Genomic DNA, 27,648 nt, shown 5'->3' with positions numbered 1-27,648 from the left:
TTTCAGTACAGGAGAGGAGCTGCACAACTGTGCAAGACTGAAGGGAAGGCTGGAGTTAAGATTAAAAAAAAAAGAGTGACGGAACCCTGGAATTTTTTCCACTACTTGCCTGAGTGATGGCTGCAAAATTCTAAAAAGTAAGTCTGAGACTACAAAGCTGATTAAAGTCAATTTAAACCTTCCTTTTAAAAAAACAAAAAAACAAACATGTCTATACTTACCTGCTCTGTGCAATTGTTTTGCACAGAACAGCCCTGACCTTATCTTCTGGGGTGCTCTCCAGGCCCCTCTTCTTCATCAGATGCTGCCACGGAAACCGATTTCCCTGGGGGCACCCAGGCGATCGCTCCCGAATCCCTCTGTTGCGTCCATTGGCACAGAGATCAGGATTTGGCCCCACCCCTGTTCCTGTGTCACTGGATTTGATTGGCAGCATGAGCCAATGGCTCCTGCTGCTATCAATCTTTCCAATGAGGAGCACGACAGTGGCTGAAGCTACTGCGCTTGTGCACATCGCTGGATCAGATCGGGCTCAGGTAAGAAAAAGGCAGAGGGGAGCTGAATAAGGATGAGCTCCGGCGTGTTTTCGCACACCATGTGCAGAGCCCGCCAGGAAGTCGGCACTGCTCTGCGCTAATCACAGGCAGTGAGACATTTCCCAATCTCTGCAGCCGGGCATCGGGACAATGTCTCACTGAATGTGATTAGCACATTGAAGTGCAGACTTCCTGACGGGCTCTGCACGTGGGCTGTCCGAACATGCCAAAACTCATCCTTAAAGCTGAATGGAGCAGATGGAGCCTCTTTTCCTGGTCTATGGGATAAGAGCAAGGTAAGTCGGGAGAGGGATTGTCAGTAGTGTTTGGACTGGAGTGGACTGAAGGGACCACCTGGCATGGAGAGAGACTGTCACTGTGACTCAGGAGGGGACGTGTCGTGTCGGTGAGCAGTCATCATCATCTGTGCTGCTGCACACTGCTGTCAGTGTCACTGTGAGAGTCAATTTCATGTGTGTGTGCCTACCCATTGTAATTTCTTGCCTTTCTTATCCTGAGTCTTGCCCCTGAGCTACTTACTTACTATATCAAAAATAAAAAAATAAATGTTTTTTGCCTTTAATATCTACCTTAAATCACATTGCTAATTGCATATTGTACTGAAATGTGCACTTAAAACTATCATTTTGTCACTTTTGGAAATGCCAGTAAAAACTTGGCTGTGCCAGTAAATTTTGGTTGTTGTGTCAGTAAATTTTAATTTGGTAGCTTAGCAACACTACTGCCTGCCCATATCGGAGGTATGGGCAGACAGCTACACTGACAGTCTGCAGGAGCCTGACATTGCACCCATGATCTGCTGATAGTGGTTACAATGCTTTACAAGCTCCTAATAAAAAAAATTGTAAATGCTATTTTTTTTAACCTGCAAAAAAATGTGCATTTTTTTTTTTTAAACGGTTGAACTTATTCTTTAAAGCAGGACACACACATAGCAATTTTCAGTCAATTACAATCACTCTCCATCCACCGCACTTTCGATCACAAGTAATCATCAGAAACTAAGCAACCTGATAATCGCAATTTCAGTCAATCGCCAAAATTAGGCCAAATGTAAAGTGAAGACTGGCGATCAGTTGACAGCTTTAATCATTGAAGGATATAAACTTTAAAAAAAATGCAATTTTGCCAAAAATAATTAGCACCTTCCCCCAGGGTAATTTCAATCCCCATCTCCTTGCGGCTGAATAATACCACCATTTAAAGTGATTGTAAAGTCTCATTTTTTTTTCCCCATAAAAATAACAAACATGTTATACTACTCCTCTGTTGCAGTGGATTTGCAGAAAAGCCTGCATCCTCCTCTTCTCAAGGTCCCTCTTCTGTGCTCCTGGCCCATCTCTCCTGTTCAGTGCCCCCACAGCAAGCAGCTTGCTTTGGGGGCACCCGAGCCAAGTCACAGCTTCCTGTCAATTCAGACAATAAGCATCTCCCCGGCCCCGCTCCTCTCTCCCCTGACTGGCTAGCTGACTTTGATTGACAGCAGCGACAGCCAATGGCACCACTGCTGTGTCTCAGCCAATCAGGAGGGGGAATCTCAGATGGCTGAGACACTCCTGGACATTGCTGGACAGAGAGGGACCTCAGGTAAGTATTAGGGGGCTGAGGGGGGCTGCTGCACACAGAAGGCTTTTTATTGTAATGCATAGAATGCATTAAGATAAAAAAAAGCCTTCTGCCTTTACAACTCCTTTAACCACTTCAGCCCCGGGAAGAATTTTTCCCCCTTCCTGACCAGAACACATTTTACAATTTGGCACTGCATAGTTTTAACTGACAATTGCATGATCATGCAGTGCTGTACCTAAACAAAATTTGTGTCCTTTTTTTTTCCTACAAATAGAGCTTTCTTTTGGTGGTATTGATCACCTCTGCAGTTTTTATTTTTTGCGATATAAACAAAAATATGACCAAACATTTTGAAAAAAAATAATATTTTTTACCTTTTGTTATTAAAAAAATACAATAAACTAAATTTTAGTCATACATTTAGGCCAAAAAAAAACATCCAGCCATATGTCTTGGGTAAAAAAAAATGCAACAAGTCTTTATTTATTGGTTTGCGCAAAAGGTATAACGAATACTCTACAAACTAGGGTAAATGTTCTAGAATTTACGCAGCTTTTAGTTTATGACTGCCTCATTTCTGATCTAATGTCTTGAGGTGCTAAAATGGCAGGACAGTACAAACACCCCGCCTCAAATGACCGCATTTTGGAAAGTAGACACCCCAAGCTATTTGCTGAGAGGCATGTTGAGTCCATGGAATAATTTATATTTTGCCACAAGTTTTGGGAAAATTACAATAATTTTTTTTTTTTTTCACAAAGTTGTCACTAAATTATATATTGCTCAAACATGCCATGGGTATACATGAAATTACACCCCAAAATACATTCTGCTGCTTCTTCTGAGTACAGGGATACCACTTGTGTGAGACTTTTTTGCAGTCTAGCCGCATACACAACCCCGAAAACCAAGCACTGCCTTTGTATCTGCATGAAGGGAGGACAGAGCGAAAACATTCCGATTATCCCTCCACTTTACTGCAAGCAAATTATTACTTCTCAAGCAGGCTCTCTCCTCCAGTCTAAGACGGGACTCTACAAGCCGCTGGAGTAAGCCCTGGCAATTAGATTGCATGGTGCCACATGCACCAATTCCACGATCAAACATGTGACTAAAAAGTGTCACGCTTGTGTAATAATTGTCCACGTACAAGTGGTACCCCTTTCCAAATAAGGGTGACACTAAGTCCCAAACAATCTTGTAGTCTCAGCAGTTCTCGGACTCCACGTGACTATCTTTTCCCTCGTAAACCATAAAACTATATGTATAGCCTGTTGCCCTCTCACAGAGCTTATACATCTTGAGCCCATATCTGGCACGCTTGTTGGGAAGATACTGTTTGAAAGACAAGCGACCAGAAAATTTAATCAAGGACTCATCAACGCAGACAACTTGATCAGGAGTAAACAAGGCTGCAAACTGCTGGTTGAAATGGTTTACGAAGGGCCAAATTTTGTGGAGCTGATCGTATTCAGAGTCAACCCGAGGACGACCGAGTTCATTGTCATTAAAATGCATGAACCACAAGATCTGCTCATATCTAGCCCTGGTCGTGGATGCAGAGAACACGGGCATATGGTGAATTGGGTCAGTGGACCAATATGCCCGCAACTCACTTTTTTTTTTTTAACTATGCCCATGAGGAGGGATAGGCCCAATAATGTCTTAAATTCAGAAACCGTTTCCAATCTCTGGCAAGGGTCAACTGGGAAATAGCGGCGATGAATTGACCATCATACAAATTGCTCTAATTCACAATAGCTCTATAGAGATCTTCCATGAAAAAAAGGGAATAAAAATCAAGTGACGTAAAATCAACTGTTTCCACCTGAATTCCAGGTTGGCCAGTGAATGGGGGAAATACGGGCCCTGCAGAAGTGGTGGGCTCCCAATTAGGATTGGCATATTCTGCAGGAAGGTCACTATGGGCTCAACGGGCCTGTGTTTGTCTTCTTGGTGGCTGTGGGACACTACTTGTGCTAGCCACCTCACCAGCTTGAACTGCACTTATGGGACTCATCACGTTACCACGTGATACTGCAGTGCTGGATGTATGACCAGGGTGTACTAGGCTGCTGGTACTTGCCAGTTCACCAGAAGGATGAGGGGCACTGGTACTGGCTCTCTGCTCCATATGAGACCCTATGGTTCTTGCACCTCAACAACAGAAAAAGAATGGGGTCGGGTACGCCTGACCTTAGCAGGAACCACTACTCCGTCGTCAGAGCTATCTGTCAGGGTGCTGCTGCTGTCTACTGGATCATATTCTGAGCCTGAATCTGACAGATGGGTGACTTTCTCTTCACTCTCATCTGTCATGCTCAGAAACGAGTAGGCCTCTTCACTAGTGTACCTTCGATTGGACATTGTGGCATTCACTGGTATAACTAGTGAGACTCACAGGCAAAGAGAGCACCTGATTGTCAGAGCCTGCTTCAATTGCTACCAAAAAAACTGTTAGCGTTCGCAGGGATCAGGCCTGACTCTGCAAATGCTACTGTTATATGTGTTTTGTAAGTGACAGTGATTGATTGATACTGTACTTGGGTGGGTTGGGCTGGGCTGGGCAGAGGGGCTAAATGCAGGTGCTAGCAGGTATCTGGGCTGATCCCGCTAATGCTGCGTTTTTGGGAACCCTAAACTACTGGGGAAGCTAGTATAGATCTGATCAGATCAAAGATAATAATCTGTTCAGACACTATACTACTAAGGGAGGTGTATGGTACGTGCATGTGTGTTAGTGTTACTGGCACTAATCTGACACTGCCTAAGGCTGATGCAGACCCTGGTGCTGAAACCTAACTGATGTCACCCACCAGGTAATCGGGGGGTTAAACCTTTATTAGGTAATATATACGGCGGGTACCCTGATGCTATAAAAATTAACTAACTAGTGTCACCCATGACACTAATACGGCGATCAGAAAATACATCTATTAGTGACACTGCTGACAGGGGGTGAAAGGGTTAACCGGAGTTAAACCTTTATTTAGGGGGGTACCCTAGACCTACCTATGCCTACTACTAGCTGCCCTAACTCTGATTAGTGTCACAAGTGACACCAATGCAGTGATCAGGAAAAATCTGTAAAATGCACTTGGTGACATAGTGACAGGGAGTGAAGGGGTTAACTGGGGTGGGGGGGATAAAATGTGCCTACGTGTGCTGTGTCAGTGTAGTGTTGGCTCAACTCACCTTTAGATGTTCTCTCGCCTCTATCTAGTACCGAAAATAATTCCACGATGGGAGATGACATCACTTCCTCTGCCTGTGTTTACACTTACAGGCAAGGGAAGCATTTCATTGGTCAGAACCGATAAGCAGGTCCAGGCCAGAAATCATTGGCCTGGACCCGAAGACTGATCGGTTCTGCAACGAATCCAATCGCCGCAGGCACGAGTGACAAACGGGTACGTGGTTTTGCGCACCCGTGCCATTCTGCCGATGGATATTGGCGTGAGTTGGCTGGGAACCGGTTAACCACTTCCCGACCAGCGCACGACGATGTACGTCGACAGAATGGCACGGGCAGGCATATTGGCGTACATGTACGTCCAATATTTGTTGCCGCCGTGCCATCGGGAGCGCGCCGCCGGCGGCGCGCTCCCGCGCTGGTCGGGACCCCCGTGAGTCCGGTCGCGGGACCCGCGGACTCGATCGCCGCGGGCATCCCCGCGATCGTCTCACGGAGCGGCCGAATGGAGGAAATGCTGTATAAACAACATTTTCCCATTCTGCCTAGCAACTAGTGACGCTGATCTCTGCTCCATGTGATTGGAGCAGAGATCAGTGTACACTAAATGACAGCCCAACCCCCCCACAGTTAGTAACACACCCCTAGGAACACTTAACCCCTACACTGCCACCCACTGGTTAACCCTTTCACTGCCAGTGTCATTTACACAGGAATCACTGCATTTTTATAGCAGTGATTACTGTATAAATGACAATGGTCCCAAAAATGTGTCAAAAATGTCCGATGGGTCCCCCACAATGTCGCAGTCACAATAAAAATCGCAGATCGCCGCCATTACTAGTAAAAAAAAAAATAATAAAAAATTATTAATAAAAATGCTATAAAACTATCCCTATTTTGTAAACGCTATAACTTTTGCGCAAACCAATCAATAATCGCTTATTGCGATTTTCTTTTACCAAAAATATGTAGAAGAATACGTATCGGCCTAAACTGAGGGAAAAAAATGTTTTTTTATATATTTTTGGGGGATATTTATTATTACAAAAAGTAAAAAATAATGCGTTTTTTTCAAAATTATCGCTCTATTTTTGTTTATAGCGCAAAAAATAAAAACCGCAGGGGTGATCAAATACCACCAAAAGAAAGCTCTATTTGTGGGAAAAAAAGGACGTTAATTTTGTTTGGGAGCCACGTCGCACGACCGCGCAATTGTCAGTTAAAGCGACGCAGTGCCGAATCGCAAAAAGTGGTCTGGTCTTTGACCAGCAAATTGGTCCGGTCTGAAAGTGGTTAATGTCTATGATTGCTTTACAATTTTGACCAAAAAAACTTAATGAAATTGCCACATGTCTGGCCAGCTTTGAAGTGCCTCCTGCGGCGTCTTAAGTCTCTTCCAGATAGGTGGTCGGGGGGGGCAATAAAAATGGGCTGACGAGCCATGTTTTTTCTGATCCCCAGCTTTCCACTCAAGTTGTAGGGGCTGTTGATATGCTGTGGCTGCACCTTTTTTAACTTGGGGTACAGCGGAGGCCTTCCACTTAGCATGAGAAGCTCTGTCTTTTGCTTGTAACAGGTTTGCTTTGTCAATTCAAATCTGTGTGTTGCAGTAACATGTGGCAAAATGCGATCATGACTTAACCCTCCCAGGAAATCTATATATAAGCACTTATGGCAGATCTAACCCCAACTCAATATTGAACCCTATGAACTAAGACTGGGATTTCATTAAAGTTCATGTGAGTGTAAAAGCAGGCATCCCACTACTTGTGGTAATATAGTGTATAGATGTATGCTTTTTTTTTTTAAAATCGCTGACAGTCAATTTTCATTGTGGGACCACGCCACAACTGCAAACCTAGCATTTGGTTTGCGTTTGCAGTGCAACCTTTTTGATTTCCATGACTGAGTTTGACAAGCACCTATCAAATTCTGCAGCCCGAGTTAAAAATGCCACGGCATGTGTGTAGCCCTGCCAGGCTGCAATGTTAAAATTCTGGTGGGGAAAGAGCCCAAAGTCCATTTTGAAAGCCCATATGACAGTGTGACAATGCAGAAACACAATTGGGAGGCAGTTGTCACCCCATAACAATGAAAGCTACAGATTTAAAGAGATTGAAAACAACTTTTGGAATGGCATTAACACATTAAAGCTTATATGAGATTTTAGTGATTGGGCTTAGATCTACTTTAAGCCACTACATGTGTAAGGAGCGTATTATTAAATGGGGTGCGTCAGGAGAGGTGTCAATCATCGACAGCACACACACCCCCTGTGTACAGACATGCAGAAGCTCCGTCGTTACCCAGCGCTTCGCTCCAGCCCGCACATGAGATGCTAGGAAGAACATCGTCTGTCATCGAAGACCGGCCACCTCTCTCTCAACAGGACAAAAGCTGCTGTGATCCCTCATTGTCCTAAGGTCAGTATTCGGGGAATTCATCCTCGCTCTCCCATTCCCTCCGGCTGCGTCACTTATTTTATTGTGTCTTGGGTTTGTTTCAGGGGGGGGCGCTTGCAAGCAATGCAGAGGAGCCTTACAATGATTCAATTATGCACATGATAACCCTTTGTATGTGTTGGAGCAGAAAAAAAAATAATTTGCCTAGCAGGCAACTAGCAGGGGCATCAATGCATTCCAACACTGGCGGCAGCACGCAGGATAATTGAGGAGTAGAAGGTCGATTCAACTACAAAAGTGTCTTAAGCGTAAAGCTTCTGGAAAATTGCATTGAACCTTCTCAGGAGTAGAATGTATTTGGCAACATGTGCTAAGTGCTTATTCTGAAACTAAAGCCCATGCATTATAAAGGCTCAGAAGAAGATTTGTGTCAGTGGAGTAGCATTAGGAGAACTACAAGCACCAACATGCCTCAGCAGCTTTTCCAAGCATTGCATTGGCGCAACAAAATTCTAATTTGTTGGAGTGGGGCTAATAATTTCTCACACGTATATACACAAAAAACTGTTTTAGGGAGTGGCAGAACCTTCCCTGCGCAAAAGAGCTTACAATTAAGTGCATTTGTTTCAGTTATAAACACTTTAGGTGGCCACTGAACACCCAGCATATTTGTAAAAGGAGCAGGGATCTGGAAGCAATTTCTTAAAAAGGAAAGAACATACAAACTCCATGCAGTTAACCTGCTGGGACGTAAAAACAAGACCACAGAAATGCAATGCAAAAAAGCCAGCAAGCTGCTTGAAAATTAGATGGAGTGTACATTCCAGCATGCCATAATAGCTATTCCTTTTTTTTTTTTTTTTTTACAATGGTACAAAAGCAGCATCTATTCCATGATGTGCATGCTGAGACTTGTAGTATCTCAAAAGCTAAAGTGACTCAGATTGTTTTATACTAAAGTTACATTTTTGCAAATTGACCTGGATGTATGGGGAAGATTTTTAGACAATTGGCTCTCTTGCCTTGCAGTGCCGGTTGTTTTGTTTTAATTCCACTTGGCATGCTATTAACATGGAGTTTGTATGGGTTTTCTATGAGTACTATTAGACAGACTGGAGTTTAACCAAACTGTCTGTAGAAGGTGTGCTTGTGTGAGCGTGGTGGAGATACAGGAGTGTAATCCTTCTTGGGACAGGATTTGATGTGAGTGTTTCTCTATACTCTTTCCCTGTACTCTGTAGAACAATGATTAGTTCCCAGCTGTTTCTGTTATGGAGCCTAGTTCTAGTGGTGTCACTCTTTCTTCCTTTCTTGTCCCCTCCTATGAAACCTATTCTTCTTTCCTCTGGTGTCCCTTTTGCTTCCTTACTTGTCCCCTCCTATGGAACTAAGTCTTCTTTCTTTTTATTGTGTCCATCTTTCTTCCTTTATTGCCCCCTCATATGGAACCAAGTCTTCTTTCTTCTAGTCTCCCTTTTTTCTTCCTTAGTTGCCCCCTCCTATGGAACCAAGTCTACTTTCCTCTAGTGTCCCTTTTGCTTCGTTACTTGTCCCCTCCTATGGAACTAAGTCTTCTTTCTTTTTATAGTGTCCCTCTTTCGTCCTTTCTTGCCCCCTCATATGGAACCAAGTCTTCTTTCTTCTACTCTCTCTTTTTTCTTCCTTAGTTGTCCCCTCCTATGGAACCAAGTCTTCTTTCTTCCTCAGTTGTCCCTCTTTTTCCTCTGATGTATAAACCTCTAAAAAAAAATATTTTTTTATTTATTAAAATTGAATGTTTCATCCAACATCCTAAAATATTGCATTTGCTATTGTGAAAAGCCAGTAAAAAGGAAAAGTAATTAAAAGGAACTTGTAGGTTTAACCTAGCCTTTTACAACCTTTTTTACCCTGGAGTGACCATTGTAGTCATTTTCATGTGTTGAGGAACCCCTGCTAAAACTTATTTTATCTACAGCTCATGGTAGTTAATATGTTTTTTAGCAGTCCCCTGAACTATGACAATATTTTTTTAAGTAAAAAATATCAAATGTAAATAAATATAAGATTACTAATAAAATTGGCCAGAAAGGAAATGCAGACATTAATAATTGTAGAGCCCCTTTACACTAGTGGTCCGGGGTCATGTAACCCCTCACATTGATGGTAAATGTAGAGTCTCTTTATATTGCCAGTAGGAGATGTAGCCTTTACACTCATAGTCAGTGTAGTGCCCTTTACTTTTATGGTCAGGGGTAATGTGACCCTTTACGTTGGTGGTCAATGTAAAGTTTCTTTACATTGGTCACCAGTGCGAAAAGTACCCCTTACACTTGTGGTCAGTGTAGTGCCCTTTACATTGATGGTCAGATGGGAGATCGATCTGCCCCTACCTGCTGCTCGAGAAACCTTTAAGCAACCTCTGGAGGAAACCTGGGGATTCCACAGAACCCTGGTTGAGAAAGGCTGGCCATCCAGGTCACGCACCCCCGGTCATCTTTGTGCTTATGTGAAGTCTGACAACCCTACTTACTCTTTCCTGAACTTTAGCTGTGGGGTTTTCCCATCTTGTCCATCCACCTTCACTAGTAAATTTTCTCTCTCAATTATTTAGAAGTAAGTTATGTTAATCATTTTGTGAATTAGAGAATCCAATATATAAAAATGCATGCAATAGTCTATAAATATAAAGCCTGTACAGTGCAGTGCAATTTCCCTTTCCATTAACAAATGACTGCCCTCTGATTAACAATGTTATCACACCCTCTGTAAATAATATGCTTTTACAATACAACACTTCTGTTCATTTACTTTTTTTGTTAAACAGTGATGATACACCTGACATTTATGGACCATTTACACATCTGCATCATGGTACGGGAACGTGCAGTAACACACTTAACAAGCGCTACTGCATTGTGGTGGCATTCATTTTGAATGACGCCTAATGAACTAAGGCAATTCACCTGTAGTACATTGTGATGGCTTGCCTTATATATATAAAAAAAGGGTCTGTACAATTTTTAGCACAGGGTCTATTGAAAGCATGTTCATTTTAAATGTGATCCCCCAATGCAACGAACACTAATGCACGTTGACAAACATGCGGTAATGCGTTGCAAAGAAGCCAATGGGCCCCACTGTCATATCTAAGAAACGGTAGTTACAGTATTACTATTTATTTTATTTTTCCAGAATAAAAAAATTGCTTAGTAGACTCAATGATTTTTTTTTATACCAGTAAAATGCATTTCCTGGTTATAATAAAAAAAAGGTATTGTCATGGAACAATACATTGTGGTGAATGTTTGGATGAAAATTTCTAAAGTATTTTTGAAGGAACTCAGTCACTAGGAAAAATGAATGAAGTAAAAGCAGCTTGTCAAAAAGAAATTGTATACCTGTAACAAAAGTGGGACTGCAATCTTAATTATTTGCAGAGATGCAGTCACTGCTAGTATCTAACACATTCATCCTGTAGTGATGTAGCAGTTGGCGAGTGGAATCACAGTGTGCGGCATAGGACAGGGCACACCCAGAAGTGTTGAATACCAGCTAGACTGTAGTTTGCAGGCTTCTGAACATTGAATTCAGACAGGTAAGTACTGTTTTCTTTATTACAGATCAGCTCTACTTATTTATTTTTTCTAGCGATAGAGTGACTGAATTCCAGAAGAAATTAAAGGGAAATGTAGCCTTGATTTCTAAAAGAAATCTAGAAAGGATTTTTATTACTGAAGATATATACTATGACTCTTCTCTAAGGGAATACTCAACAATGCATTGGGAACTTTTACACTTGCACACATGGGGAGTTATTTACTAAAGGAAAATCTACTTTGTGCTGCAAGTGCACTGAAAATGCACATGGAATTAAAGTCTCTGTAGATACGAGGGGGACATGCAAGGAAAATAAGAAACCGTATTTTAGCTTGCACATGCTTGGATGATAAAATCATCAGAGCTTCCACTCATTTCAGATCTACCCCTTAGATTTAAGGTTACTGCACTTTCAGGTGCACTTTCAGTGCAAAGTGGACTTGCCTTTCATAAATGACCCCCATAGTCAGATGAAGGAAAACTTTAAACAAGCTCATTAGCTTTAGTGAAGCTTCTCCCACGCAGCGAGGCTTCCCTTAATGGGCACCCAACAGTAGCTCAAACTATAGAAAAAAATAAAGGAGCTCCAGACCTGAATGAAAAAGTACAAGATCAATTTCATTTTTGGTAAAAAGGTCATGTAAAAAAAAGCTGAGTTTCAGGGGCAACACCATTCCCTCTTCATCAGGACTTTTCACAGATCTATATTAGAACCAACATTGAACTCTCCTAATTGATTTACAAACTGAGAGCAGTTGCTGAGCGAACATTCCTCCATGAGAAGAATTCAATACTGGTTCTAATAGAGATTGGTGAAATCTATCAATCAATATTGGTTCTACTATAGATCTTCGAAAAGCCTTGATAAAGGGGGAGGGATGTTGCCCCTGAAGCAAGTTGACTGTTTTTATATGACTTTTTTACTAACCCATTAAAATTGTCTTGCGCTCTTTCATATGGATTTGCTGTGGTGCTCCTTTCTGTATTTCTATAGATGGGCTACTGTTGGAAGCCTGTTGAGGGAAACCTTGCTGTGTGGAAGTTACCTCACCAGAGTTATTGAGCTTGTTTGTATTTTCGCAAGGTGCTTTACACTGTATACTCTTACATTATTCCAACCAAACTATTCAAGCTGGATTAAGACACCAAACCTTTAAGAAGGGTTAGAAGGACTCAGTGCCAGCAAGGAAGCCTGTGGACACCACATTGCTAGAGGTTAGGTGAGTATTGAAGGGTTTCATTCTGCTTTAACAATGAGCACCTGATTTGGCTCTGATGAAGAGGTACTGCCTCGATACACATTACCCATTATATTAGAGGTTAGTCTTCGAATGAATGACTAATGGACAGATAAGATTTAAACTATGTTAAAGCATGTCTTTATAACACTTTTGTGAGTCCAATATGTTTATTTTTAACCAGTTTTTGAGGATCCTACACTATAGCAGTCCATTCTCTTTCATTTACATTCTAGACTTCAAATATTTGCATGTTTTCAATTATTTTAGGGTAGGACAATCTTAACCTGACCATACACCTGCAAATGAGATTGGAAGTTTGGGAGTGGGGAAGGGGTATAACCTTTTGTTATGTGTTGCTTTCTATGCCTCTGTTGGGATGGTATCCCCTCCCTCCCAGTCTATTTGACAGCTCACAGGCAGAACCGCAAGTGAAATATCCCCAAAGGGGACATAAGCTGCAAATAATATGAAATACATTTTCTTATATAATGAGCAAGGTAAAAAATGTGTCCCGGGATTTATTGCTGTCCCCATAAGAAAATGATGCCTCACTTCCTGTCCAGGTGATGACTGTCAGAAAGATCAGGAAGTGAAGAGAAAACTCCATGGGAACATAAACAGCATTTTGAACCAGACAAAGATTGAAGTATTTTTCCATAAAAAAAAAAAAGAAGATATACTGTATGTATAATATATTGACATTGTGTATCATTATTGTTAGACTGAACTGCTGAAAAACATTTTGCCACTATTTAGCGCTCAGTGCCCCGAGCTGTTTGCAAGGAAGAAGTGTATTGTCAGATTGTATTTTTATTTAAGACATAAAGTTGAAGTGTTACTATAGTAACACAGAAAACTACCAAACAAAAGGAATAGATATCATATGTATGACTTTTTTAAATGTATGTCTTTATAAAATAAAGATTTAAAGTAGAGCGAGGAAGCCTTGCAGGTATCTAGGAGAACATAGAAAACGATTTTTGTAACAATACTTAGGCTTACATTTCTAGTAGTGACAGTCTGGGTTTTAAAGGTGTGTCCCCCATTGTATCTCTTATATCAGACAGGGTTCAAGTTAGTTTGTTTTATGCGATAAAACAAATAAATAAAACGCGATAAAATACCAAAAGATGCTGCCACTCCAAGCATCCTGTGTGTTGTTACCTTTCATTTTGGATGGCACCCCCACACATCCACAGTGCACTGTAGCACACCACAACCCACAATGCATTTCATTGCATTATGGTAAAAAAAAGAGTGTAGGAGTGATTTATACCCACGTGAGACCCATTAAATATTATAACATCACACGTTCCTGCACATGTGTTAATAAAATGATTTCAGGTGTGAATAGTTCAGAAGAAGTGTACCTTTGTCGCTTGTACCTACAATAGACTGAAGTCTGAGATCATTCACATCTAAATGACTATTGAGGATGATTCATTGATGTAATTCCATGTACACTATATAGACAGCCCTTAAAATTATTAAATTCAGGTATTTCCAGTGAAGGGTATTGTTAATTCTGCACATACAAAGCCAGCTCCATGACCAAGACATGGTTTGATGAGTTTGGTGTGGAGGAACTTGAGTGTCCTCTACAGAGTCCTGACCTCAACTCTACTGAACACCTTTGGAGTTAAAACGCACATCGTAATCCAGGTCTTCTCACTCAACATCAGTACCTGACCTCACAAATTGGTTCAGATTTCTACAAATACTCCAAATCATGTGGAAAATCTTTCCAGAAAAAAAGAGCAACCTTTTTTCTTGAGTTATACTGTGACAGTCAGTCTTACATTAGATCAGTGATTCTCAACCAGGGTTTCCGTGGAACCCTAGGGTTCCTCCAGAGGTTGCTAGGGGTTCCTTCAGCATTGGGCAATTTCTGCCTCTCAAAATAAGTTCCCACTCACACCATTGATCTTTTTAGCTATCTGTAAGGAGGTAATTCTTCTCAATGACCACAAGTGTAAGGATCATTCTTCCCACTGACCATCACACTAATGTATCATGAATTCCAGATTTCAAATTTTTAGCAGGGGTTCCCCGAGACCAGAGATCTATTTCAAGGGTTCCTCTGTGTTGAAAAGGTTGAGAAAGGCTGCATTAGATGGTCACAACTGGCTGATATTGGGTTTCCATTAAAATACCTGTCTTTCCTCTACTTTATTACATCCCCTGTGGCTTTCTACAGCTTATACTCCCCAGCTTTTTGAAGATTCAGATGTGACACACGCAGACAGTGAAGTGAACACCACAGAATTTAGAAAACAATGATTGATCATCCTCAGAGATTTGAAACATTATAATGGAAAATCACTGCAAAGCACTAAGTACTTTGTATTGCTCAGGCTTGTTTTTTTTTTCTGATCAACAGGACTGGAGGCTCAAGCTGAGATAGTCTAAAAGGACTGTGCGGGGTATAAGCAATAGGTTCACTTTAAAGTTAATGGCCCTGTTGAAATACATTTTTCATGGAATGGTTTCTATTTGTGCTTTAACGCCTGCTTGTAACGTCCTCTGTAAGCTCCCCACCTCTCCTTTTACTTCTTACTTCAGTTTATTTGGAATGAGCAGTGCATGTTAGTTGTGGATATGTGCACTACTCTATGCACACTACAAATCCATAGCTCCCAATTGTCCTGATTTTGAGGGACTGTCCCTGATTTGGTCCCTCTGTCACTCTTTCCTCATATGTCTCCCATTATGGTCTTAACTATATAGTTGTATGTAAAATTCACTTTTTATCTTTCAAAAAGTGTTTCCCAGTGCTAAACCGTTCATCCAATTTCTAAATTGCTGCATTTATAAATGTCAGACATCAGTATAAAGGAGTAGCATTGGTAAAAAAAAAAGCATTTGTGGGCTGTGGGCTTAACTAATCTTTAAATGGGGCATGGGGGGGGTCCTATGCATACATACTTTTTCTAATAGATGTCCCTCATTGCCAAAAAGTTGAGAGGTATGCAAATCCCATAGGTCATTATCATTTTGGAGTTAGCAAGAGAGAATAGCGATATTCCAACATAAAGTGGGACCATGGAGAACAAATGTAGCCACCCTGTAACAGGAAGTCGGATGGAACAGCAAAAAAAAAGAAAAAAGAAAAAAGATATTTGGAGAAAGCTAAGAGCAATAGAAGGTTAGTCTTGTTAAGAGTTAAGAATACATTCTGCAAAAGATAATTTTTTTTTTTTTAACAGATTAGTGTCACGTTTATGTTTTTTGCGTTCCTGCCACTGGATTTAGCCAAAGAAAAGAATCCCTGTGTAAACTATAAGCCATTCCTTGCTGGATCTTATAGAGTGCCCGAAGAGCCAATCAGTGAACGCCAGTTCTGTCACATGGGAGGAAGGAGTTTTAGACACTCAGGGCCAGAGCTCCCATTAGGCAAACTAGGCAGATGACTAGGGCGTACTGCCGCCTAGGGGTGCAGCCACAGACGTTGGGTCCCCTCCAGAGGTTTGGTTCCCCCTCCAGGTGGGTGGTAGCTGGTGTTGAGTGTAGCTGGAGGGTGCTCCCATGGCTCCATCTGGCTGGCTGCTGGTGTAGAGTCACTGGGCGGGGAAAAGGAGCAGGCAGACCACGCCCCCCCTCTCCCGGAGCCAGGCCCTGTCAGCTCTCTGCCTGCCTCCCTCCCTGGGAGATGTGCAGTCATTGGAAGAGTAGGACGGTCGGTATTGTGGACAAAGACAGCCTGGATAGATCCACCCAGGCCTGGACTGGCCATAGGACACACACAGGGCCACTTGTCCTGGAGGAGCACAAAGCTCAGCTGCTCCTGCAGCCCACCCCACTCACCCAACCTCTCCGTGGCTAACCGCCGGAGCCCAGGGGTGGAATCAAGTGATCAGGTGACCTGTCATGGGGGAGGAGCTGGAAGAGGTCTTCCATGCGTGAGCTGTGACTCTCAGCCTGTAGGAGGCCCCATCTTCTGATCTCGGGACTGGTGACACAGACTGCTGCTGCCTGACATGGAGGGAGCTAGAAAGAAGTGCCAGTGCCCCAAGTTAAGAACTTGTCAAGTGGTGGGGAGTGCTGGGGATGAAAGCTTCCATAGGAGGACCAGACGTAATCACTAGTGTGTGACCCCCCCCACCACCTGGCTCCATCCTTCCTCCACCTGGCTGCACCCCCCTCTCCAGTCCACCTGGCTCCATCCTCCCTCCACCTAGCTGCACCCCCTTCTCCAGTCCACCTGGCTCGATTCCTCCACCTGACTGCACCCCCCACTCCTGTCCACCTGGCTGCACCCCTCCACCTGGATGCACCCCCTCTCCATTCCACCTGGCTCCATCCTCCCTCCACCTGGCTGCACCCCCTCTCCAGTCCACCTGGCTCCATCCTCCCTCCAGCTGGCTGCACCACCTCTCCAGTCCACTTGGCTCCATCCTCCCTCCACCTGGCTGCACCCCCCTCTCCAGTCCACCTGGCTCCATCCCTCCACCTGACTGTACCCCCTCACCTGTCCACCTTGCTGCACCCCCTCTCCTGTCCATCTGGCTCCATCCTCCCTCCACCTGGCTACACCCCCTCTACTTTTCACCTGGCTGCTCCCCACACCCAGGTGCATCCCCCTCTCCAGTCCACCTGGGCCCATCCCTCCACCTGACTGCACCCCCTCTCCTGTCCACCTGGCTCCATTCTCCCCCCACCTGGCTGCACTCCCCCCTCTAGTTCACCTGGCTCCATCCTCCCCCCACCTGGCTGCCCCCCTCTCCAGTCCACCTGGCTCCATCCTCCCTCCACGTGGCTGCACCCTCTCTCGTCCACCTGGCTGCACCCACTCCTGTCCACCTGACTCCATCCTCCTTCCCCCTGGCTACTCCCCCTGTCCTGTCCACCTGACTCCATCCTCCCTCCACCTGGCTGCACCCCCTCTCCTGTTCACCAGGCTCCATCCTCCCCCCACCTGGCTGCACCTTCCTCTCCTGTCCACCTGACTCTATACTCCCTCCACCTGGCTGATCCCCCCCTCTCCTGTCCACCTGACTCCATCCTCCCTCCACCTGACTGCACCCACTCTCATTTCCACCTGGCTCCTTTCCTCCTCCACCTGGCTGCACACTCCTCTACTGTCCACCTGACTGCTCCCCCTTCTCCTGTCCACCTAGCTCCATACTCCCCCCAACTGGCTGCACCCCCCTCTTCTGTTCACCTGGCTCCATCCTCCCACCTGGCTGCACCCCCTCTCCTGTCCACCTGGCTCCATCTGGCTGCACACCCCTCTCCTTTCCACCTGTCTCCATCCTCCGTCCACCTGGCTGCACCCCCCTCTCCTGTCTACCTGACTTCATCCTCCCTCCCTGTTTTTTTTGGGGGGGGGGGGGGGCGCGCACAATTCAGTGTTGGCTATGAAGGAGGTTGGATTGGTCTTTGGGGTTGGGAAAGATATTTTCTCTTTTACAGCAAATAGCCTCCCGTTGAAGGTTTTAGCCTTTCATCTGGATCAACTAGGTCTCAATATGTAAGGTGTTTTTGTTTTTTAAGATGATGGTCATGTGTCTTTTTTAAAACTAAGTAAAGTGTGCATCCATACATCCATATGGCCATCCAGCTCCTTTCTATGTACATGTTATGTTAACTTGTGTATTTCCCTGAAGAATTTCTGGGCCATTGATGTGAGTCTCCAGATAAATTGCTAGATGAGTCACTGAATTATGAAATTATCTACCTGTACAGATCAAGTCGTGCTTTTCTTAAATGCAGTTGCTGTCGCATTTTGTCACAATCTTTCTTCTCTATCTTTTCATACTGCTTTCTCTCCTTTTTTTTTCAAATTTTCGTCTTCTCTTATATCAATTGTGATGCATGTTTGATAAAGATGTGCTCTTTCCTATTGGCTCCATTATGTGAAAACTCCTGCTGCATGTCTGTATTTTATTTGTTACTCTTCTTCTTCATTTTGTATTACATTTTCTAAAATGTTTTATTATAATTTTTTTTAAATTAATTTATTATAAATACTGAAACATGACTTGATATCAGTATCTAGTAATCCCTTGTCACGTGCCTGGTGGAGGTCGAGCTGACAAGACGGCTTCTGTTACACCTCCTGTCCAACGTACTGGAATTGACTACAGTATGTATCAGGATGAGGAATGGCATGGGGACCTGTGGTAGGTCTTTTCACAGTGGGTAGTTAGATGACAGTCTGGATACAGCTGGTTTGCTGTGGATGCTCAGACTGGGACTTTTGTAGAATGCTGGCACAAAGAAACTTCTGGTGCAAAGGAACTTGCAGGTGCAGGAAGCAAATCCATAGTAGACGCAAGCCAGAGTCAGCAGCAACTAGGTAGCAGAGGTACTAGCTCAGAAGATAGAAGCAAGGTCAGAAGTCAGGCCAGGCTGATATCAGGGGAACAGGAGGGGGCGAAGTAGGGACACAAGCCAAAGTCATCAACATGATTAGAATAAAGCAGAGTCAACAGGAAAGCCAGGTAAAGCACAGGATAGCAGTCTGGACACGGGTCACAGAAGCTAATAACCTCTCCTCTTGTTCTGCACCCATCTCAAACTGCAAATTCCCATCCCATAAAATAAATTGGAAGGGGAAAAAAGGAACAAACTTGGATAAGGGACATATATACAAATAAATATGTATCAAAAATATGAAAATTACTATTTTAATACTATTTTCTTCAGTATTTACAGCATATGCATGCCATTCCTAACTATAGGCCCTACCACTGCATGCAATTATGCACAAACATAGGTTCAGAGCATCTCCCCCTCAAGGGAAATCCTCTGTCCACAGGATCCACAGCTCCACCCGGAGATAGATAGACAGCTATCCCATCCTGAAGAGTCCTGCAAAAAAGACAAACACCATCCTATCCTATTAACTACCTGTACACTTTTCAAAATTTCGGTCAGAAGGGGTTATAAGCCTGCTGACAGAAATAACATCACAACCAACGCATAGTTCACTTCAAATTAAACCTTTCTCCTGTAATTCTGTCAGAAAGGGGTTATAAGCCTCCCAACAGAACACTGGGGGAAGAAATATATTATTCAGCAAGCAAGAGTTCTTTCTGGAGTTCCTAATGGGATGAACCCTTCCCCAAGCAAACAGGCACCTAAAAGAATTAGTTCAAAGAACAGACCTCACCGCTTGTAACAGGAAAAGGTTCATCCATTAGGCACCCAGGGTGGCAGTCTTGCCTGCTCCTGCAAAGTCATGGAAAAGAAGGACATACTCTCTCTGCGATTCCTCAGCAGTCCATGTGGGCACTTTACTAACCACTGTACTTCAAGCAGTCCCCCTCAAACATTAAAGTACAGGTCAGGCAACCTCTTCCTGGGGCCCCCTTCCTCCCTGATCGAGACAGAGTGACTCTTCGTAGGCCGTCCCATGCTGGCAACCATCACTCTGTCCTTGTAGATGGACCTCCCCAGCCATCATTTCTTTTCGAATGTCCTCAAAACGTGCCCAGGTCTCCTCACACTCTGGCACCCACTGCGGCTTAGGGACGTGTGGGTACTCCCAAACCAATTCATCCTCCCACTCTCTGCATGAGTTCTCGACGATGTCTATGGTTTCGGGAGGGACGTAGGGATAGTCCAGACCCCACTCCAGAGCAACCCTCCTTTGAACCTCCTGCTGGAACCAGGAAAACCTGGGTAGGTCTTTAGGGTTTCCTTTCCCGGACAGGGAGCAGGCTTCAGGGGACCTCTTCACCCACTGCCTGTAGGTGGGTGCTCTGTTCTGGGTGGTGAAGGGTCCCCAGACAAATAGTTGTCTGCTAATGATGGGGGTTCTCTGCAGCTCTTCTGGGTTCCCCAGTAAAATATGGCTCCTCTTCTCCCTCAGATGGTGCTTCCAGGACTTAGGAACCTCCTGTCTCCCATTCCTCCTCCGAGCAGCTGTCAGGAGAGGACCATTCTGCTAGTTTCTCGAGGGACCCAAATTCCAATAACCGTCTGGGGGAATCCCCAAACTATGGCCCTGCCCCCCGCATTTCCCTTCTGGCTCACCTGAAGGCATACTCCCCTCCAATGCTGGCTTCTTCCAGGCAGGGATGGCAAGGGGTATAGCTGCAGCCGGCATTTCGGGGACATCTGGCTCCTGCACAGCAGTACTCACAGTCATCAAGTCCCTGACAAGGCCGCAAGCCAGAGCAGACTACTCTTCTCTTCTCTCAGGGGATTCACCAGGCTCAGACTCTACTCCACCTCTCTGGGATGACGCTAGGCCTGCCCCAGCTTTTGCAGTTGACCAAGTCTTGAATGCAGGTCCACCTGATAGTATTGTGGCTCCTGCTGGCTGGGTGCAAGCCGGGTGAGCTTTTCACTACAATGACCACACCGGATCCAAGTACTGACCACAGTGGTCGGTATCCGGCACTCTGGGCACAGCAGGCACAGCCCCTCGATCATCCCCAGGGTGAATCCCCCCTGATGCTCCAACCGGACACTGGTGTTGTCCAGCACCCATTCCTGCATTTCAGGCAACCAAGTCAGAGCGGGTAGCATACATCCACTCTCTGCCATCTTGCCCATCTGCCTTGTGATGTCTGCTGCTAGCAGGGAATGCTGGGTCTCCTCTAGGCACTGCCCCCTGGCTTCCAGACATTGTGGCATCTGTAACACTGATATGCAGGCTCCTCCCCGAGCACGCTGTTGTTGTAACCCCTTATTGGATAAATTGAAGGTTGCAGGCATGCTGTTACTAGCAAGACTTGCACAGGCATGTCGCTCTGCACCGGCTCTGCCCAAGCAACCAAAAGCAGATGGCCACTGACTTCCCCGATGGTTGCTGGTAGCAACAATAACATTTGTAACCCATCCCTCACCGAAGGGAACACATTCAGCACAGTCCTGCCTGCAGGCACCCGCAGGCCTACCCTGATCACCCTGGGCAACAGTAGAGACTTCCAGGTACTCTTTACTCTTTACTGTTCAAAGCAGGATTTTACAGCAATAGTTCAGAATGTCCAGCCATAGCAGAGCGCTGGGCATATCTATAATCCATGGGCGCGGTCGCCCGCAGTGGTTGCCATGGGTGACAGCACATGATGAGCAGTTCCTAAATTGTAGGATTAGTACAAGTGTCCATCCCAACTGCAGTTGGGGCAACTGGGTGAACAGACAGCAATATAATTGAATTTGAAGGCAGGTCCCGCTGATTGCTATGGACAATGGCGCTTGTTACTAGAACACTGAATAGCAGAAAGAGCACATTCCTCCTTCCCCAAGGTTAAAATCTGGTAGCAGAACAAAGCATAGTTCCCTGACTCAATCAACTTCTGTTGCTAGGGGCAATGGTGGCATGTTAACCGTGAACAGGTGATCCCGGACAACGCACCCAAATATAGCCATACCCCCATAGGGGCTGCTGAATGTTGTGGTTCACCTGTCACACTGCCCAGCCCAGCATCCATCTCTCAGGCACTCAGAGACATAGAACAGTCCAAAAGCTGTGTTTTTTTTTTTTTTGTATTTCATTGAGGCAATTGAACTTGGATAGGAATAGGAAATTATGATTGAATTATTCCGTTCCAATTACTTGGGGCTACTATATACACTCCTGTATTTACACTCCAGTCTTCTCTCCAGCACAACTCTTGCTTAAGCCCTTGTACACACTGTCGGATATTCCGACAACCATATCCGTCTGAGTTATTCCGACAGATTAATTCCGGAAGAGGTCCGGAAGTGATGTTGCATACACACGGTCGGACTAAGTTGTCGGAAAATCCGATTGTACATAACGTGATGACGTTATTTTGTTAAGATGGGACTACGTTCAGGCTAGTAGCCAATAGCTTTGGTCTAGGAATTTGATCTGAGCATGCGTGGCACTTTGTCCGTCGGAGTAGGCTACACATGATTGGAGTATGTCCGATCGGAGCATTTTGTTGGAAAATTTTACCGGCAAGTTGGAAAAGTTGGTCCGTCGAATATTCCGACAGAAACAGTCCGATGCAGACCACACACAGTCGGAATATCCGACAAGATGGTCCGATAGGAAACATTCCGTCAGAATCTCCAACCGTGTGTACAAGGGCTTAGGCCTCTTTCCCTTTACTCCTCCAGCACTTCACTTACTGCAGACCATTACTGCTCCAGACTAGCTAGCACCACATGGTTAGGCCTGACTCTAACTCAGCCAGTCCTCAGTGAATTGCCTTTTGCAGCCACGAACCAGGGGTCCCCATAGCGTAGCAAACAGAAAGTTCTTGGTGCTAGCTGTCCTCTTCCCAGCTACTGATCCCAAATAGCTTTCTGCAGGCCCTGCCAGCCAGCCTGCTGTAATGACCTCTCTCCACTGCCCTTCTCACAGTCCACTCCTCTGGTTCTGCACTCATATCAAACTGGAAACTCCCAGTTCTCTCAGGCATGCTTCCCCAGTCCTCCTCACTGTGCTTCACTCACCATCCCTCCAGGCTGCAACCAGTTGTTCTCCCTAGAGTCTCTTAGCAGTATTGTCTCCCGCTGTCCTCGCCTTGCTCTCTCTTGTGCCTCTTCCCTGGCTCTCTTCTCTCCTGGATGCACACAAGCCCTGGTCTAAGCTCCCCCCCTCAGACTGGGGAGCTCCCTGTGGGCCCCCGAGAGCCTTCACACTCCCTCTCCCTCCAGCTCTTCCCCCCTGTTAGCTCTTCCCTAGCTGGGCTGACCCTGGGTATGGGCGTGCCAATCCAAGTTAGGGATTGGTTAAGGCTCCTTAAAAATACCCCAGGCAGCTCCACCTCACCTCTCATCCTCTCTTTCTATCACCTTCTAGAAAGAAGAGGGAGATGACAGTGATGCTACTTGTGAATCACCCAGCCCTGCTCTGAGCCACCCCCAGCATAGAATGAAAACAAATAGGTCTAGCCACCAGCTAGGCCTGCCTAAATTTCCCTACCCTATAGAAAATCCTCACTCTATCACCTACCTACCGTATATACTCGAGTATAAGCCGAGATTTTCAGCCCCTTTTTTTAGGCTGAAAGTGCCCCCCTCGGCTTATACTCGAGTCACCGCCGTCTGTCTACCCGATCAGCGTGTCGTGCAGACAGACGGCGGCTATTCCACTATTCAAAAGCCACACCTCCCTGTCTGTGATAGGCGGAACACTCAATTTCCCAGCAGTCAGTGGTCCGCCTATCACGGACATCCGCTCATCCTCATACTACGGACGAGGATGAGAGGATGTCCGTGATAGGCGGAACACAGACTGCTGGGAAATTGAGTGTTCCGCCTATCACAGACGGAGGCGTGGCTTTTGAACAGTGGAATGGCCGCCGTCTGTCACAGAAGAGAAGAGGTGCGGCGATCCTGGCATGGCCGCCGTATGTGCAGAAGGACACAGGCTCAGGACACAGGTAGACTGGACACACAGGGCGGCTGGACACACAGGGATGGACGGACACACAGGGATGGACGGACACACAGGGATGGACGGACACACAGGGATGGACAGGCATGTCTCACCCTCGGCTTATACACGAGTCAATACGTTTTCCCATTTTTTTTTGTGGTAAATTGGGGGCCTCGGCTTATATTCGGATCGACCTATACTCGAGTATATACGGTAACTAGAGGGTGCTACATCTGTTACTGCTTTAACCACTTGCCGACCACTGGATGAACATTTATGTCAGCAGAATGGCACGGACAGGCAAATGGGCGTACAGGTACATCCCTTTAAATTTGCTGCTGTGTTGTCGGGTGTGACCCTGCCGCCAGCCCTGGGAGTGTGATCACGGGTCCCGCGGACTCGATCTCTCACGGAGAGGAAGAATGGGGAAATGCTGATGTAAACAGCATTTCCCCATTCTTCCTAGTGACAGGACACTGATCACAGCTCCTTGTGATTGAGAGCAGTGATCGGTGTCATGACACATGTAGCCCACTCCCCCTACAGAACACATCCCTAGGACACACTTAACCCCTGCAGTGCCCCCTCCTGGTTAACCCCTTCACTGCCAGTCACATTTACACAGTAATCAATGCATTTTTAATCACGCTGATTGCTGTATAAATGTGAATGGTCCTAAAATAGCGGCAAAAGTGTACAATCTGTCCACCATAATGTCGCAGTCAAGATAAAAAACGCTGATTGATTACTAGTAAAAAAAAAAAAAAAAAAAAGATTAATAAAAAAGCCAAAAAAACCTATCCCCTATTTTGTAGACGCTATAACTTTTGCGCAAACCAATCAATATACGCTTATTGCGATTTTTTTTTTTACCAAAAATATGTAGAAGAATACGCATTGGCCTAAACTGAGGAAAAAAATGTTTTTTTATATATTTTGTGGGGATATTTATTATAGCAAAAAGTAAAAAATAATGCATTTTTTCAAAATTGTCGCTTGTTTTTTGTTTATAGCGCAAAAAAATGAAAACCGAAGAGGTGATCAAATACCACCAAAAGAAAGCTCTATTTGTGGGAAAAAAAAATTGTTTGGGAGCCACATCGCACGACCGTGCAATTGTCAGTTAAAGTGGCGCACTGCTGAATCGCAAAAAGTGCTCTGGTCTTTGGCCAGCCAAATGGTCCGGGATCTTAAGTGGGTAATGTTCATTTACAAGCTGGAGGAGGAGTGGTGACCAAGCTTTATAGTAGTAATGGGAGCAGAGAAAACTAAGGTCACTGACCTGGCAGTGCTTTCTGGCAGGGATGTTTAAATCTCAGAACTAAATAGACAGAATACAAATTGTTTGGTGAGGAAAACAGATACCACATACACTGTACAGTATGTGTTTCAGCTGGGATCTTAACGGTTTGCCACTTAAAGAAAATGTTACTGGTAAGAAAGTCAGCTTCTTGAATAAAAGTATTGGATACATTTCAGTGTGTGTGTTACCCATAGCACTTAATCGTTCTTTTTATAGGGAGCAGGAGGAATGAACAGAATACTGTTAATGGTTACTGCAGGGCAACACAGATAGCTCTTCTCTCAGACACCAAACTTATTTACCCAAATTTGTTCTTTCAGTGGAACTCTGTTGCCATTGTATGTTGCTAGTGCTACCACTAACAGTGGATATCTCCATCCATCTTGCATCTATTTTATATTGCAAGTCCATTTGTAGGCGACAATTCTAATTCTCTCCCTGGTCATTTAACGCCTTTCTCTAATTTTCTTTAATTTTCCAAGTTTTACCATACCTGTTTTCCCCAACCATACCCGTCCTTAGTGAGCTGCTTCCTTTAAAATGTTTGTATAGGTATGACCAGGGCCGGATTAAGAGCATCATGGGCCTGGTGCTGAGGATTTTAATGGGCATTTTTATGGAAATAAATAAAATGAAAACACGTTTTTTTTTTGTTAAAATAAATAAAAAATTTTAAACAAACCACTCATTCACACTGTATGCACAAGAGAACCCATGTGAACGAGCCCTTCATTTTTTAAATTATTTATTACATTTTTAAATTATTTTTTAATTTATTATTATTTATTGCAGTTTTTCTATTTTTTACATTTTTTTCCACAATGCTTTTTTGGGAAATGGAGCAGTGGAAGGTGTCAGTACTGCATACACAGGGGGGCCCAGAGGTGGAGTAGCTTTCAGCTGCTTCATGGAGAGCCAAAGACTGTCATGTGATGATGCTTGTGATTGCCCCCCCACCGCACCGATCACCCCCGACTTTCAGATTCCCCCTGCTGCAGGAGGTACAAGGAGCGTCTCATGCAGTGCAGTATCCAAATGGTCAGTCCGTCACTGCTGGGCCTATATTAAGGTAGAGGCCTGGAGCTGTAGCTCCAATAGCCCCTATGTTAATCCGGCCCTGGGTATCACCCAAATGAATCCCAAACAACCCTCTTCTTCTATAGATCATGTCCCAGCTTTCGCTTTTTTTCATTTACCTTGTTCCTCTGTGAACAACTGCTTTTATAGCTCCTTGTGATATCAGGCGTACCCCTAAGCTACATCTCCCAAAGCTCTCTACCTACACTAAGGGGTCTATTTATTAAAAAATTGCTGTGTCAATGTCTCAAGCATTTGCCCAGCTGTCAAAATAATCCCTGTGTTTGGCCTATTATGTTTAATTCCTTTGATCGTCAGCTCTATCTAGTGATCATAATGCAGTATTTTCTTGAAATACCTTAATCTGGAAAATACGCCATTACAGCCACTAGATGGAGCTGATCATCATAGAAAATAAACATATTTTGCAAAATACAGGGATTATCTGTGACCACTGTGGAATGCTTGGGACATCTTTTATAAATAGACCCCATGGTGTGTGGACATGATCTTGGGAGTCAAGGCAGTGTCATTGCTGGAATTAAACCAATGCATACACATGAAGAGTTACAGAAAGGGTCAGGGAAAAGTAGAATTATGTAGTCCAGCTGGCAGAGCTGACAACACTGGTTGGGATTTCAGTGCAGCAGAGTCACCATGTCAGATTAAAAAGGAAGTTACAATAGTACACTAGATTTCTGAGGGATTAGCAGTTATTTTTATGTACATGTAGCATTTTAAAGGGAAAAAAACATGGTAAATTGTGCATGTATTGCAGAGGTGTATTGCATATTTAATTTTATGGCCTGAAATATACTTTAAGGGTTCATTCACACCATAAGGTACATTCAAATGCACGTTTTTTGGGGCGTTCCGGGCAGCCTGTTCATTTAATTTCCCAATTATTTAAAATTGCGTCGCACCAAGCTTCATAGTACTGTAGTGCTATAAATTATTGTGGGTGAAAACATACATGCATTTGCCAGATGCTTGGGGGTGCCATTAAGAATTAATGGAATATGTGCACATCTGCAGAAGACAGCGCATTTTCATGCATACGTTCCCGCACTGCACCTAGTGTTAACAAGCCCTAAAAGTCTGAGATTAGATGACAACCTAATGTATGCAACAGGTTGTCATCTTTACACAATACTTGCAGAGATTGTTGACAGCATGTTGAAAAAGCCTATAATGTAATGGTTTCACGCTGTAACAGACTGTGTACAGCCAAGCTAAGCCTAAGTATCATACAATCAATTACACTTGTGTTCCAATATAATTATGTTCCTTTTATCTTCTGTTTATCCTAAGCAGTAAAATGTCATGGTATGAGTAGGTGGGAGCGAGGGAATGGCTTGCAACTTTGCTTTTTCCATAATGCAATCCATGGCAGACATGGAAGAGGGCCAGTTGTGT

The 27,648-nt window shown here is 44.4% G+C and overlaps 1 protein-coding gene across 2 annotated transcripts in view; it reads left to right on the top strand.

The window, feature by feature from the left end:
* The first annotated feature begins 7,575 nt into the window (after window positions 1–7,575).
* Window positions 7,576–27,648, top strand: part of MPPED1 (metallophosphoesterase domain containing 1) — a 183,024-nt gene continuing 162,951 nt past the window's right edge. Inside the window, exon 1 of one of the 2 annotated variants that reach the window (XM_077469393.1) lies at window positions 7,576–7,745. The gene's annotated coding sequence lies outside the window, so the exon portion shown is untranslated. The remainder of the gene's footprint in view (window positions 7,746–27,648) is intronic. The other variant, XM_077469392.1, reaches the window with a different exon arrangement.

Source organism: Lithobates pipiens, unplaced genomic scaffold (genome assembly GCF_037356315.1).
Source record: "Lithobates pipiens isolate NorthernLeopardFrog02 unplaced genomic scaffold, aLitPip1_a1.2 Scaffold_8, whole genome shotgun sequence".
In the NCBI taxonomy this organism is placed as follows: Eukaryota; Metazoa; Chordata; class Amphibia; order Anura; family Ranidae; genus Lithobates; species Lithobates pipiens.
This window is presented reverse-complemented; position numbering and strand designations above follow the sequence as displayed.